Here is a 15057-nt window from a genome sequence, read left to right on the forward strand (position 1 = left end):
TGTGTATTTGTTGATTAAGTTGGCGCTAATAATTTTACCTATTGCTACTGCTACCGTGGAGAGGGCATTTTTTGCTATGAATATCATAAAGAATTGTCTATGCAATCGGGATGGCGGATGAATAGCTGAATGATTATTTAATAACATACATTGAAAAAGAAGTTTTTGATAGCATTGATATCGAGTTGATCTTGCAACGCTTCCAAAAAATAAAGAAGGATGACAAAAAAGAAGGCCGCCGAGAACAACTATGAAGAAGTACTTGTTTAGATTGAATTATTTTTTTTATTTTTTTATATTACATTTATTACAATCATTTTATATGATTTTTTTTTATGTTCGAAATATATTTGTTTTGTGATCGGGTTTGAATTTTTAGTTAAAAAAAAATTATTGTATTTTTATTTTTATTTTTTTATTTTTTTTTATTTTTATTTTTTATGCTTGGTTTCTGAGTGGCTCACCCTCACTTAAATCCCTGACTCCCCCACTGAATATCTCCCATATATTTTTGGGGTATTTTCCATAAGGACAAAAAGATTAAAAAAAAGAAAAACAAAATAACGACATTAGTGAACTATTTTATTAGTGAAAGTTTCTTTTCGCATTCTTCTTCATCCTTCTATATCTTCTACACATAGTGAAAAACAAAAAAGAAAAAAAAAAAGATGATGGAACAAAAAGTCGATAGCAGCGGTGTAGTAGTATTAGCCAATCATAATACTCCAAATAAACAACTAGGATTATTATTACTACCTGCAAATCCCATAGTTCAACTCCAAACAAAATTTAAAGTCTTAGAATCCGGGCTTCCGTGCATGGCTCGCTAAACAATCATTACCAGTCGAAGCCACTGTAGTCACTGCCACGAGTGCAGTCCAAGGCGCTACTATTGGTGGATTTATGGGCACTCTCACTTCTGATGTTACGTCTGCATTTCCAACTCCTCCTCCTGAAGCTGCTCTTAATCCTCAAGTCATGGCTTCACTTCAGCAAGCCCAGGTACTTGCTATTTCTTTTGGTTAAAATCAACTTAGTTTAGGTGAATTTTGAATATAATTGATGGGTTTGGGTTATTGGCTTTGAGTGGTGGACCGATGGTGCAAGCGCGTAATTTTGCTGTAATAACAGGTGTCAATGCTGGTCTTTCTTGTGTTATGAAAAGAATCCGTGGCAAAGAGGATGTTCAGTCCAGGTATGCTTACTTGGTAAAAAACCTTGAGACATTTGAAATTTACTAGTAAGAGTTAAATGACAAGTATTTGTGTGTTACCAACCGAATGATGCTAGACACTAGGCGCTGAGGTGTGAGCCTTGGCCTGTGTAGGCACACTTTTGAGTGCATAGTTCTACATAACTGTGGTTGGAATTGTAAACCTATATTGTTGAAGGTGTAACGGTGTCACGTTTCTTGGTTTGTAATTTGTAATTTTTGAAATTTTATTTGGATGTCATTTTTCACTAGATAAACTTGAGGATTCAATTGTTAGGAGATGTGGGTTAATCTGTATAAAATTCTAGTTTATTCATGGGTTTAATACAATTGGCTGTGGAATGTGAGAGCTACTCATTCAATATTCTTATGCGTGCTTACTGAACATCAGTTTGGTGGTCTTTCAATGTCCCGAGACTTACTGCTGCTCATGTCTGGCTGATCAAAACAATTTCGCAGTGTGATTGCCACTTCAACCAGTCGATTAAAATGCACCTGATAAAAATAGTTTTTTTAATTCTTTTTCCCTTATAATGTATGTTACATGGGCCATGGTTTTTCCCTTCAACAATTTTTTCCCTTATAATGTATGTTACATGGACCATGATTGCCACTTCAACAATTTTTTTTCCCATTAAGTTTTTCAACAGTTCACAATTTTTACAATTTTGTAAAACAGATTAGCCATGGTTAGATATATCGAACTGAATTGATTTTTGGTAGACATGATCTACGTGGTAGGGGTATCTTCTCCACAAAATAGAATCACTCAATGTGTGGGTCCTTTGTTGTGTAGATAAGTCATTTAGGTAGCCTCACTGATTTAAAGTATGAGCTACTTTGTCTCCTGATCTCTTGACCCACTTATTAGAACATTTTCTAATTTCTATAGTAGAAAAATTACCATTGGATAATGTATTATCTAGGTGTGTGTAATTGAATTTCCTGCTCCATTGGTTGCTTGGAGCATCCCTCTGCTTTCTGCTTTAGCTGTGAGGTCCCTTCCTTGTTCAGTTCCCCTTGCAGTAAAATCACCATTACAATCTTTGTTGGTATAGCCATAACTAGAAAAATTGCAATGTTTAAAACAAACATCAATTTTAAGTTCATAGAATTATTTTTTTGGTGGGATCCAGTGGACTATATTGGTGATAGTTGCCTGCAGAATTGAGTTTCAAGATTTCTGATGCCACAAAGAACTTGTTTGCCATCTTTGAAAACAAGTTCGGTGGTCTTTTGTTGTGGTACCCTGAGCATCACTATACCAAAACAGGACATTCCTAACGGTCAGAAACCGTTACTAAAAATATTTGTAACGGTTTTTTTGCATCACAGTTTTGGCGTTTCTAATTCATTATTAATATTCGTAACGGTTTAAAACCGTTACAAAATTATTTATTGTAACGGTTTTTTTCCGTAACTAAAAATATTTGCTAACTGTTTTATTTGCTTAATTGTATTACTCTTTTCTAACAATAGTAACGCTTTTATAGAGTTAATAACGCTTTTTTTACCATTACTCTTTTCTAACAACAGTAACGGTTTTATAGAATTAGTAACGTTTTTTTGTGTTACTCTTTTCCAACAACAGTAATGGTTTTAGAAAGTTAGTAACGTTTTTTTTTTGTGTAATTGATTTATAGAATTAGTAACGTTTTGGTAACGATTTTGTTGCTTAGTAAGTGTTACTTATTACAAAGTTCAGTTACGGTTTTTCACCGTTACAAAACTATTTCATATGTAAAAAAAATAATTTCCCCCAAAACCACCCTTTTTGGGAGACTACTAACCTGCATAAAGATGCCCCCACTTATTGGGTATTCTTCAATCGTCCATAACATAAACAAAAAATCTCACAAGTACATCCAATCACATAATCTTTTTTTAAAATAACATCACCAAAACGTCTTTTCATAAATAACACTTGTTACGAATGAAATATACATTGTTTTCCAAATCAATGGGACTTGTCCCTAAACTCAAGCTCTCACGTCATTTGTATAGAACTCCCACCTTCAATAGTTGCAAGCATCAGGAGATGACTTTGGGATGGTATCATCAGAAAAGTCATTTTCATCATATACACCAATAGAAATAAATAAAAAGGAGTCAGGCAGTAGAAAACAAATATGTATAGATATATACTTATATCTTATTCTTAAGTACATAATTTAGAAAAGAGAGTATGGTAGTAGACTAGTAGCAATAGAAGCATAGTATTAAAAGTTTATGTAATGCCCCAAAACCCTATAACCTTGTTAGACACCTTGACGAAAGACATAAAATTTCGGCAGAATATCTTCTGTATTTTCAACATTTCATAGACATAAATCCTGCCATAACCTGAAAATCAAATAATAGACTTTAATTTCATAACATATATTAAAACCTCAAACCTCGGTCGTAAACCCAACTACTCAAATACATATTGATTCGTAGAACCAGCTACTTAACCATCTCGACCAATGCCAGTTAAGTCAAATAACTAATCCTCGAATCAAAAGGACACTATAAATTATATACCAAAATTAAAATAAAAACAACATATACATCACTTCCACTAATATCAGTGTTATTTATATACCAAAATTCAAATGAAAACAACATATACATCACTTCCACTTATATCAGTGTTATACACCTCTATTAGTTCCAACCATAAATACCACACTTCGAATATATATACACCATACCTTCACACTACTCACATGTAATAACCCATCTTCCAAAACAAAACTCATGAATATTCCAACATCCACATACAATTGTCACATATGAAACGAAAGAAAACCACACAAGGATCTTACCTTTCATTAACTACTAGGTCTCCTGTTGCTGCTTTCCATCTACGTTCCAACATGGAACACTAAAGCTAGTTCTCTAACAAAATAACTAAAGTAACATATACGCGATTATACAATATAACTACATTCAACTTTACTTTTATCTTTAACCGAGTTAATTTCATAGGGTAGACACAATACAAAAAGTCAAAACCAGCACATTCGCTTGATCAAAGACAAAGATCAAACCATGCTTGCTCAGTCAAAATAATTACACCAAAAGAAATGACATTGTCATGCTAGCCTATTCATGATTATACAAGTACACGGTCAATCTAAAGGTAAAAACAAAGATACATGAGATAATGCTGGAAACATAATATATTAAAATTACCGGTTCCATGAGATAACATTCACATCTGCTTTATGTGCCTTAATAGAAACTGCAGGTGTTTTTCCCGAACGGATATCCCATATGGCAACATACCATCCACAGAACATGGCATAAAAACATAAGCTTCGGTAGGGCTCCACCACTTGAAGGGATTTAGACAACTTTTAGAACATAATAGACTTCAAATTGAGGACTTACGACATTAAAACACCCACACAAAAAAAATGAATAAGTTTTGTTAATCAAGTTAGAGTGTACCTAGAGATCCTCAACACTTCCGGCATGCCCAACAAAAGGAGTAGATTCTACTTTCCATGTTCCACTAGACAAAAGCTCCCACAAATGAATAGCCTTCTTGCAATCCCCTTAAGACATGAAAAAATAAGAAAAAAATAGTAGCAGTGTTAGTTTTGAGTAGATTGTTTTGCGGCATCGTAATTCAAATACACTAGTATACTGCATTGCAATGGGGGCATGAGCGGAGCGGGAAATATATATTTTTTTTAGGGGGGGGGGGTTCAAGAATATGAAATGTCCATCTTACTTAGGTTTAAACAGTTTTTATGCTTTCATACATAGTTTGACTGGATGGGATTGGAATATCAATAAGCTACAAAGAAATCATGAACATACCTTAAGGATTTTTCCAGCACCCATAGCAAAACCGGCATTAGTGTTTTCAATTCCACTGGCGAACTAGCCAAATGCACCAGCATTACATGTGTGTGAATCAGTACCAAGCAGGACCTGCAAGCAAATTAAATAAAGTCATAAAAGGGACCACAAAAATAAAATAAGCCTATTGGGAGAGATAGAGAGAGGCACCTCCCCAAGCCTATAATGATGACATACCTTTATAATCTGGGTTAGCTTGCAATATGATTGAAAAAATACTTGATAAATACCAACAGAATGTTAAATTCACTTAGCTGGAAAGATCAATGGCAAATTCACAACCAAAACAAGAGATAACACATACCCTGAAATCACCAAGATCCTTGATATCTTACTCTCCACAAAAGTCCCACAAGATGTCCACATACGGTTCGCACGGTCATCACTTGTGAATATATAATGATTAGGTATTACTATGATCTTTTGGTGATCCCATACCTGAAACCAAAGACAAAAAAGTTAAGGCATAATATAAAGAGATGAATAAGTTCAGTGGTGATAGCTGCTTGATGGGTTCTATAATCAGAAATCACAAAATGAATGATCAGTATCAAGTATAAGTAAGTTGCAACAACAACAAAAGGTATGAATTTCTGATGCAGTTGGTATGTGCACGGATGTGACACACTGGCGCAAGTTATACACCTGTTTTTTTTTATACATGTGTTGTAAGTAAGTGTGAGAAAGATAATGGGAAACCTGTTGTAAGTGTGAGACGATCAAGCATGTCTCCAGCATTTCTGCTGGAGCTATCCATAGCAGACATTCTTGCCCCTTACTCACTGCATGCGTGCTCCAAGACTGCATTGAACATAACTCTGAATCGCGGTGTGAAAACCACACACATATTAGTATGACGGATGATGAGATTGGATTTGATAGGTGTTAATAATATAAAGAAACATGGACTTACACAAGCAACAGGAAGCACAACTGCTATGTACTGCTTATAATTGATAAACCAAGAAGCGGCTGAGCATACTTGGCCACACATGTCAATGACTAGTTAGGAACCCAGAAATGAACATTCTGGGAGAAGAGAGAGAGAGAGACGTGATCAAACAATGGTGTGGGTATTTAGAAATGGTATCATGATATGCATCCCCCAACTGTCAAACAATCCACTAAACTACTAAAGGCACATTTGAAAGGCAGCATATTAGATAGAGAAAAGCTATGAATCATTCATGTACTAATATTGAGTAATTTGAAGGCCGGGAAATCAATAGATAATAGGATCACCAAATAAATGACCTTGAAAACATACTAGTGAACGATTTGAATGTCTGCGCATCAGAGAAGGTGGCCATTGCCTGTTGGTCGAATAGAACACACAAATAGGATCTCTAGAAATACAGCAAAACCCCGAAGTATTTCCTAGCAGCTCTAATTTTTCCTGAAGTATATATTCATTTAACAATCCCGTACTCCTTTTAATGCAACGAGTAACGAAACTGATCAGTTCATTATAAACAGAAAAGAAGTTAGAATTAGACAAAGATCCAAATGGTGATCACCGAGCATCAGGCTTACACTTCTCATAAATTCAAATTGAAGAGAGTACCATAGACCATATACACCAAGAAATAATCAAGGATATAGAGAAAAATGAATAAAATACATACACATCCCTTTCTAAGGATAATATTATTTATCTTTACTAGCTTGAACTTCCTTTCTTGGGTTGTTCTTTTAACAATGTAGCTTTCGTTAGCAATGTGTACAGTGCTAACTCAAACCTTTGAAAAATCAAAAAGTTGTCTGGATTAATCATTTCCAGAGAAATTACAGTTGTAGTTGATAAAATTCAAGTAAGAACCCGTTAATATGTTACCTTTTCTCCTCAGTAGGAACCCACAATTCATCTGATGTGAGCAGTGCATGCAAAGTTTGAGCAAAAAGTCTGGGCAGTACTTATCAGGATCCCTATGTTAACCATGCCGAATTTAACATTAATAGTTAGTATCCATACATTAATCAAATAACAAACCTGAACTAGTAAAGAATGAAGTGATATCAAACAGAAATGTCTCGAAAATGGTGGAAATATGAAATAATTGCCAACTGAGTAAAACTTCCGGCTATGCTTTCTTTTTAAGAGTAAATTATTGCCTACATCTTATAATCGGACGATGATATATCGGATTTCAACTAAACTACTATTAAGAAGGTATTATTTCTTAAGAATCTTTAGATGCAAAAAAGTCCCATTAAGCTCTTTAAATAACTATTGAAAGATGGACTTGAAACTGGAGACATTAACATATTATGTGCTGATTGCCTGACCGTTAAACTCGGAGCATGACTAGAGCTGCCATAGGAACTAAAGAGTAGCAATCATGGGGAGAAATTATATTAATTAGCTAGGCTTTAAGCTCCCTCATGTATGGCTTGAGTTGAGCCTAACACATGGACTTTGATTTTTATGGGTGACGTGGACTACACATAGGCCCTTTTTGCGAAACACTGCAACAACCTTCTCTAATACCAGTCTGAAGTTTCGGAGTTTTAGCTCATATGTGGCCAAGCTAGGCTTTAAACTCCATACATGGGATTAATAATCTCAACACTGATCATTTGACATTCTTTTTTTTTTTTTTTTTTTTTTATATGTCATAAACAAGATAACACCTCTTGCAGAATTTATTACAAAAAACCTTAAGAAGACGACTTGCAATTATTCAACTCCATGAACAAATTACTATTCACACTCATTCATTACCTCCTTCAACTCCATGACACCACTTTGACAAAGATAACCCCAGCAAGCATTTCTGACACGTTCTCCATGTATACCATAGTCTTGACTCTTTGCGAATAATACCTGAATCATAGATTTAAAGCAGGTAAATGTGTATATTAAAACTAGATAAAAACATATGGGACTTGAACAAAGACTATAATAAGCAAGGTCTTACTTGATACGCTAAGAAGTTTGACGTCCATAATTCTAATATAACAAAGTCAGTGCAAATAGGACACAAATCCTGCAAGATAAGCCCTTAAGTTAAAAAGCTAAAAACAAAAGCAAATTCCCATTATGCACAAGTAGAGGTATGTAAATACCTGAAGATCAAGAAACGATGCAACAACAAGAACACGAAATGCATTACTATTATTAAGCTTTGGGTAATGCCCATATAAATACACCAAAGCCAATGCAATCGCTTCCCTGTTAACGTTATCATCATCAACCAGCATTATTTCTCTTTCAAAGGTAAAATTACAAAAATAAAGAAAGAGCACAACTACAAGCTGGAAATCTACCCATTCGCAGACAAGACCACCAAATTTACTAGATTTAATTTAAAAATATGATAAAGGGAAAAAAAAAATCATACCTTTACAACAAATCGTAGTATAACACTAAACCAAGACCAGAAAGCTACTAAACAATTCGTGAATCGCAAGATTACTACACAATATTGGAATAAAACGAAGAAAGAAAGAGGTTAGTTTACTTAAAAAACGAAATTCATTAGTTTTAAATGGCAGCAGTGAGAGAGCACAAGCGTTAAAACCATAGGTAATAAAAGGAAGAAAAAAGGGAAAGGAGTACTTACGGCAGCAGTGGGAGAGCACGAGTGGTGAAACCCTAGATTTTAAGAGATTTCAGAGAGGGTTGAGAGTGAGAGAGAGAGAGGAGCTTTTATTTTAGTTTGAAAGTTTTTTTTATTTTCTTCCCATAATTTCCCTCGTTCCCAAATTTCTAAATTTTAGTTTATTTTTAATTTTTTTTACACTGTTAACGTTTGCCTAACGATAAAATCTCGTGACCAAAACACATAAAACCGTTAAGAATTAATTCAAATCTCATGGGCAATTAAACTAACACTTTATCATCATTCCTCACGGTAACAAAGCAGTAGGAATGCACTAACGGTAAAAAACTGTTACAAATTAAAAAATGTGTGCGTTACTAATATCCTGTTTTGGTGTAGTGCATCTTATAAGCCAAATGTTCCAAACACAAAAATAGGCAGTATTTAGTCCAAATAATTCTATCAATGAACCACCCAGTTCGTTGATTATACCATAGATCAATCCATTGCTTATTTGCTTGACCTGCAAGCTTTGAAATTGTGTCAGTCTTATTTGCCAGGGAATAAGATACCACATTGCTTTCGTAAAATGCCAATTCAAAAGAAGATGATGAATAGATTCTATGGCTTTGCTACACAGCATGCATGGTTTCTCAAAACCTCATATTATAATCAATATTGCCATAAGCCATGTTCTATAATGAAATAAGCACAGAGTAATTCTTGAGAAACTGATGGTTCATCCACAGAAAACAATTAGTAAGTTACAACTAACTATTTTATTTTTCTATCCAACAACTAAAACTAATCTGGATAAACATATTGTAGATTCTGCATATTGATCGGAATCGATCCAGCTCACCTGCCCAATTTTCCTTTTAAGAATAGTTTCCCACACTGCTGCTTCTGGCTATCTAACAGACTGTCAATCTCGCCAAACCGGAGGTAGTGGAGCAATATCCTTGAGCACAACTGGCACAAAATGTCCTTTGTTTATGTGGAAAATTGCAATTATCTGGAACATTTCTTCTGGACCTGTCCTTAACGGAAAGTATGTGACACCTAATTGCCGCGGCGCTATGGTGACAAAAACAGAATTAAAAGCACTTGCAACTAAGGAACCCATATCCGGGAGATTAAGCCATTCTTTCTCATTCATTGTAGAAGACTTGGTACACTCTAAGTTTTTTTTTGTGGTTTTCAAACCCGTCGTTACCGTACAACTCTGTGTAGTAATCTGCATACTGCATCAACTCTCCCAGCATAAGACCCTTTACTGTCCTCCATGCTAAATCATCTGTATATCCTAGCAATGTAGCTATGAATATATAACCACAATGCCCATCCGGGGTTACCTCAGCCAAATCTTTAATCATATCACAAATCAAAGGATTAAAGTCACGTAAAATATTTCCCCTCTTATGCTCGATTTCCATATTTTTTAGAATTATCTCTGACCTAGTATTTTTTTTTCTGCTTCTCTTCATGTTCTCTTTTGCCTTGTTAATGAGTTCTTGAAAGCTAAATGAGTCAAGGTCAGACGATCCACTCACTTCAGGATGAACATCTTCATTTAAATCAGGTAGTCCGCACATGTTGGTTAAAGAATTGGGAAATGCAGCTGCTTCACCAATGTTAGAATGGACATTTTGGTCGTTGCTTGTGCCTTGAGTAATATTTGTATCACCTTGTTCTTCAAAAAAGAAATGAGTATGAGACAAGTTAAAATATTACTCAAAAGTGAAATAAGACCAATCCAACCGAAAAAAAATAACAAACCGAGATATACACTATTACTACAGAACTCTTAAACTAAACTACATAAAACAAGCTGCTAGGATTGTCATTTAGAACTGAAACACCCATACATAGAGGAAATATATATCAAAAGTATCAATCTAGTACGGAAGGCAGTAAGGGCCGGGTTGAATCAATGCATTAAGAATTAGGATCGAAACCCACATTTATACATAGAAGTTATTCTGATCATTCAAAACAAACTCTTATTATATAACACGCAAAAAAGGCATAAAACAAGGAGGAAAACAGAGACTTGAACAAACATACATGTCATAAAAAGAGAACCTTTATGAAAAACAAGTCCTAAAATTTGCCTTTCAACAGAAGGCATTTTGGGTGAGCATGTAAGTAAGCCTCCAACACTTTTATAAGCGTGATTCAATAAGAAATAAATAAACCCCAAAGTAGCTACCAGTCAAGCACTCTGAACAACCACATGACCCACCACCCCCCTTATCTTTTCTCCCACTTTCACCCAATCCACAAACAAATAATCTGCTCTGATCCAACCCATCGATATGACATACCTTTCTTATTTCTATTTCTCTTTTTTGAAGTCCCCTGTGTTGTGCTTGTGCGTTTTTTTTTTAGTTTGCTCCTGTACAACCTGTTCAACATCTTACTAAAATTAATTCAACAAGCCTGGGCATTACAATAGACATAATTTAACAAACTCAAATCAAGAACAAAAAATACTTCCACCCAAGTCCAGCATATATATATATTTTTTTTATATTTACCTTCCTATCCCAGTCAGCAAGTTTTTCTTGAACCTTTGCTATCCACAAGTCAGTGATGCCCGGGTAGGCTAGATTGTGGTAACCTGACGTAACTGGTGGCAAGGGAGCATCATCACTAAGTCTAAGTGACACATAATGCATGCTGTTATTTATATGAGCGATTGAGATAATGTGAGTATGCTCCAAGTCTGGTGGAGTTCTCAAAGGAAGGTAAGTTAACGCTTGCTTTGGCACTGGGGTGACAAACACACAATTATAAGCACAAACAATTAACCAACCCATGTCAGGAAGTTCAAACCACTAAGTCGGGTTCATCGTCATCAACTTTGTATATTGTAAATTTTGAATTAAGTGTTCGAAAATGGTGAATCCAGACCATTCAATGTACTCTTCTGCATATTCCATCAACTCGACCAACAACCTCTTTCTCACGGTAAACCATCCAGTCTCATCACCATAGTTCAATAATCTTGCTATGGACCTGTATCCACAGTGTCCATCCCCAAGGACATCCTCACATGAAATAATAAAGTTGCTAAGCAATGGATTCAAATCTTCTAGCAAAGATGTTTGAGCTGGCTTCTTAGGTGGTCTGCCTCTTTTTTTAGGTACTTTTTCAATTGCTTATGTTTCTCCTTAGTTCTTACGTGGTCTGCCTCTCTTTTTTGGAACTTGTTCACTTGTTTTTTTCTCCTCTTGCGTCTGTGCATACTCAAAAGTAGATAGTTTTCTTCTTGCGTCATTCTGATCTTTAGTTGATACTTTCACATGTTTCTTTGAAATTGATGGTCTACCTTTGACATTGAGTTTTTCTTGAGGCTCTTGCATGCGTGTAGTCTTTGGATTAGCAAGCTCTAAACATTTCTTCATCAACATTAGTTTTTGGTGTTCTGGTAAGTAGTTGAACTTCTTCTTAATTCTTTCCACCTCAGGTGAAATGTCCAGCGACCCTCTTGGAAGTTCCATTGGCTCAAAATCAAGTTGTTGCCAATGACGTATATGGACCTCAAGGGTATGTAACCATCACCAAGTTTTACCATATGTACCAACTCATAAGCACATGGAAGACCACAAGTACGCCTCAAAACACACCCACATTCTTTTTCATAAATGCCCACTTTGTTTGAACGTACAAGTTTTTTCGAGAACATATCAATCGCCTCCCTAAAGATAAATCCTCTAATCTCAATGTATGCCTTGTCTCGACTATAATGACGCATAATATTGCGACTAATATTAAATGAAGCTTATATACCATTGAGCTGATTTTCAAAGAGGTTATCAATCACATCCCAATTTTGGTACAACTTGCCGTGCGAACTCCTCAAATTTCTCTTCAAAGATGAATGTTGGGATTCCACTCTATTGCTGGTGTGAGTCTGAAGTGCATCACTAAATTAACCCAATCCGCCACAAACTGTTTCTTGTACTTGTTCAACAACTTTTCGATGTACTATACCACACATGTCATATGTGCATATTCATTTCTAAACACAACCAAATTTTCATTATAGACATCTTTAGTAGGTGAACTGAATAAATCACAAACCATTTCGTAGAACTTCTGAAACTCATTGTTTTCTTCAAAAGATTTTTAATAGTTAGTAAATACATTAGTCTGAATGTGCCAACGACAAAGGAGGTGTTTAGCCATGGGAAATACACGCGCCACAGCATTCATCAATGCCAAGTCTCTGTCAGTCATAATAACTTTCACACTAGATGCCTTGCCTTCCAAAACACTGTATAACATTTCCAAAGCCCAAACAAAGTTATCTTCCTTCTCTGAATCTAAATATGCAAAAGCAATAGCAAACATCTTCATTGTAGACGTAAACCCAACAATTTCTAGCAATGACAGATTGTGAAGATTAGTCCTGTAGGTACAATCAATAATCAACACTTCCGAAAAACACTTGGCCAACTTAATTGATCTCGAATAAGCAAAAAAAAAAAAAAAATCCTTGCATTCTCCTGTAATCAGGTTCTCTCTATGAGACTCATAGTAATCGCGATCGTCCAACATTTTCAATAATTGTTGTATCTGTGATCTCCCTTGCATTTTTATAAGACGATGTTTCGCTCGAAAATTGTAGATGGTACTTAGGGTTGACAAATTCTTTAGGCCGTCTTTCCTTTTCAAAGCATTCAAAATTTCTCTTGGTTTAACGCCAGCCTCAAACATCTCGATCACAATCATTTGTTCATCTCGTGTTAGCCTTCCCACAAAAGAATAGCCTGTAAGCAAGATGGTGATTATGAGTTCAACAAACTATTACCACTTCCCATCCCCTTTGATTACGCTGATAACCTTTCAACTTAAATGAACACTTGCACTTTTTCGTTCCTATTTGTTGAGGGAGTTTCATGGATAGTTTGTATCGATCTATCTTCTTTGGTTTTTGAGGTTTAAAAACACCACCTCTCTCACAAGTTAAAAACACCCTAGGTTTTTGGCCACTTTCAACGCTATCTGACTTTGCAATGATAACCACAAAACCAATTTCTCTCCCTACCTCTCTGCACCAATCAACAAGGTCTTTTCAATTTTCAAATACCTGTAATCATTTTGTTATAGATTGTATTACATCACCATTCGGAAAAAGGATATACTAAATTTATAAAAGTGTCTTCAAGTTCTTACTGTTGCAGTTGTAAATGCGTCGGTCGTATCCGGACAAACAAAATTAGAGTTTTCTGTCGGGCCTTCTTGCTCTTTATTTTCTGACTCATAATTTAGTTGAAGTAAAGACAATGCATTTGGAGATGCACTACTAATAGGATGAGGCTGTTCAAAGTAAAATTTTATCAAAAAAAAAAAAAAATGGTTTAAGTTTCTTATACTCAGTATGCACCCAAAAAAAATAGCACTTTGTTTAATATTGCAAACAAACTCACATTTTTGTTTGGTATTTGTATCTGTTCATTGTAGTAATCCAAAGTATAATAGTCTTCTGCGTTCTCCCATTCGTCAAAATTTGATTTTGAAATTTTTTTCTTCATCCTCATTCGATTGGTATTCATCCTCATTACTTTGGTGTGATTGATTCAAATCAAAAGTGGGTGTTTGCATGTTTCTTGATGAGATAAACTAATAAGAGGTTATTGGAGAAGAAGAAGAAAAAAAAAAACACTGTCTTTTTCTTCTGAATCACGTAGAGTAAATGACTTGTTTTAGTCAATAAATATCTTGGGTACGTCTAATAAAAAAGAAGGGTAATTTAGGAAGCTAAATGTGTCTAAAATCATTTTTTTAAAAATTTATTTATGCTCCCAATTGGAAAATTTTTGTTGTTGTTGTTTTTTTTTTTTTTTTTTTTTTTTTGGGTTTGGTTGGGGAAAAGAAACCAGGGCTTTGCTACTTTCACAACTGGATTCATCGATGGTAGCATTCATTGTGCAGGTAACATTCATTTTCCATTTCATCAAATTAATAAACAAATAAACGTTTTACTTTTGTTAACACGTAGGTTTGTTTGACGAAACTGGGAAGCTTCTGGGAACAGCAAGTAGTCCAATACAAATATGGAAGAAAGGAGTCTACATTGAGGTTGATACATATAATAAACTTATATTATATTTTTTTCTCTCTATATGCTTTAATATTTATTACATTTCTATGTTAAAACCAGCAATCTTCAACTGATATATGGCATGCAATATGTGCCGGGGTGAAATCAGCATGTTCTATAGCAAATATTGATGGTGCACAAGTTAGTAGTGTTGGGGTTTGCAGCTACTTGTTCTCTCGGTTTGTAATCTATCACTGTTTTATTACTCACATTTTGCTCATAGCCTAATATTGGGACAACTTCATTTCGTTTGCGCGTAAATTAATTTGTTTTTCTTTCGTTTCATGGCCTAATAGACGGATGGTCTTGTGCTTATAGACTGAGAATCTTAGATCATT

General features: G+C 35.0%; 1 long non-coding RNA gene across 1 annotated transcript; it reads left to right on the forward strand.

Annotated features, from left to right (window-relative positions):
- Positions 1–640: 640 nt before the first annotated feature.
- Positions 641–1529, forward strand: LOC147505715 (uncharacterized). The gene is made up of 2 exons (XR_015220660.1): positions 641–1002; positions 1132–1529. It is a non-coding gene; the product is annotated as an uncharacterized LOC147505715 (long non-coding RNA).
- The last annotated feature ends 13528 nt before the right edge of the window (positions 1530–15057 follow it).

Source organism: Coptis chinensis, chromosome 4, assembly GCF_015680905.1.
Source record: "Coptis chinensis isolate HL-2020 chromosome 4, ASM1568090v1, whole genome shotgun sequence".
Classification (NCBI taxonomy): Eukaryota; Viridiplantae; Streptophyta; class Magnoliopsida; order Ranunculales; family Ranunculaceae; genus Coptis; species Coptis chinensis.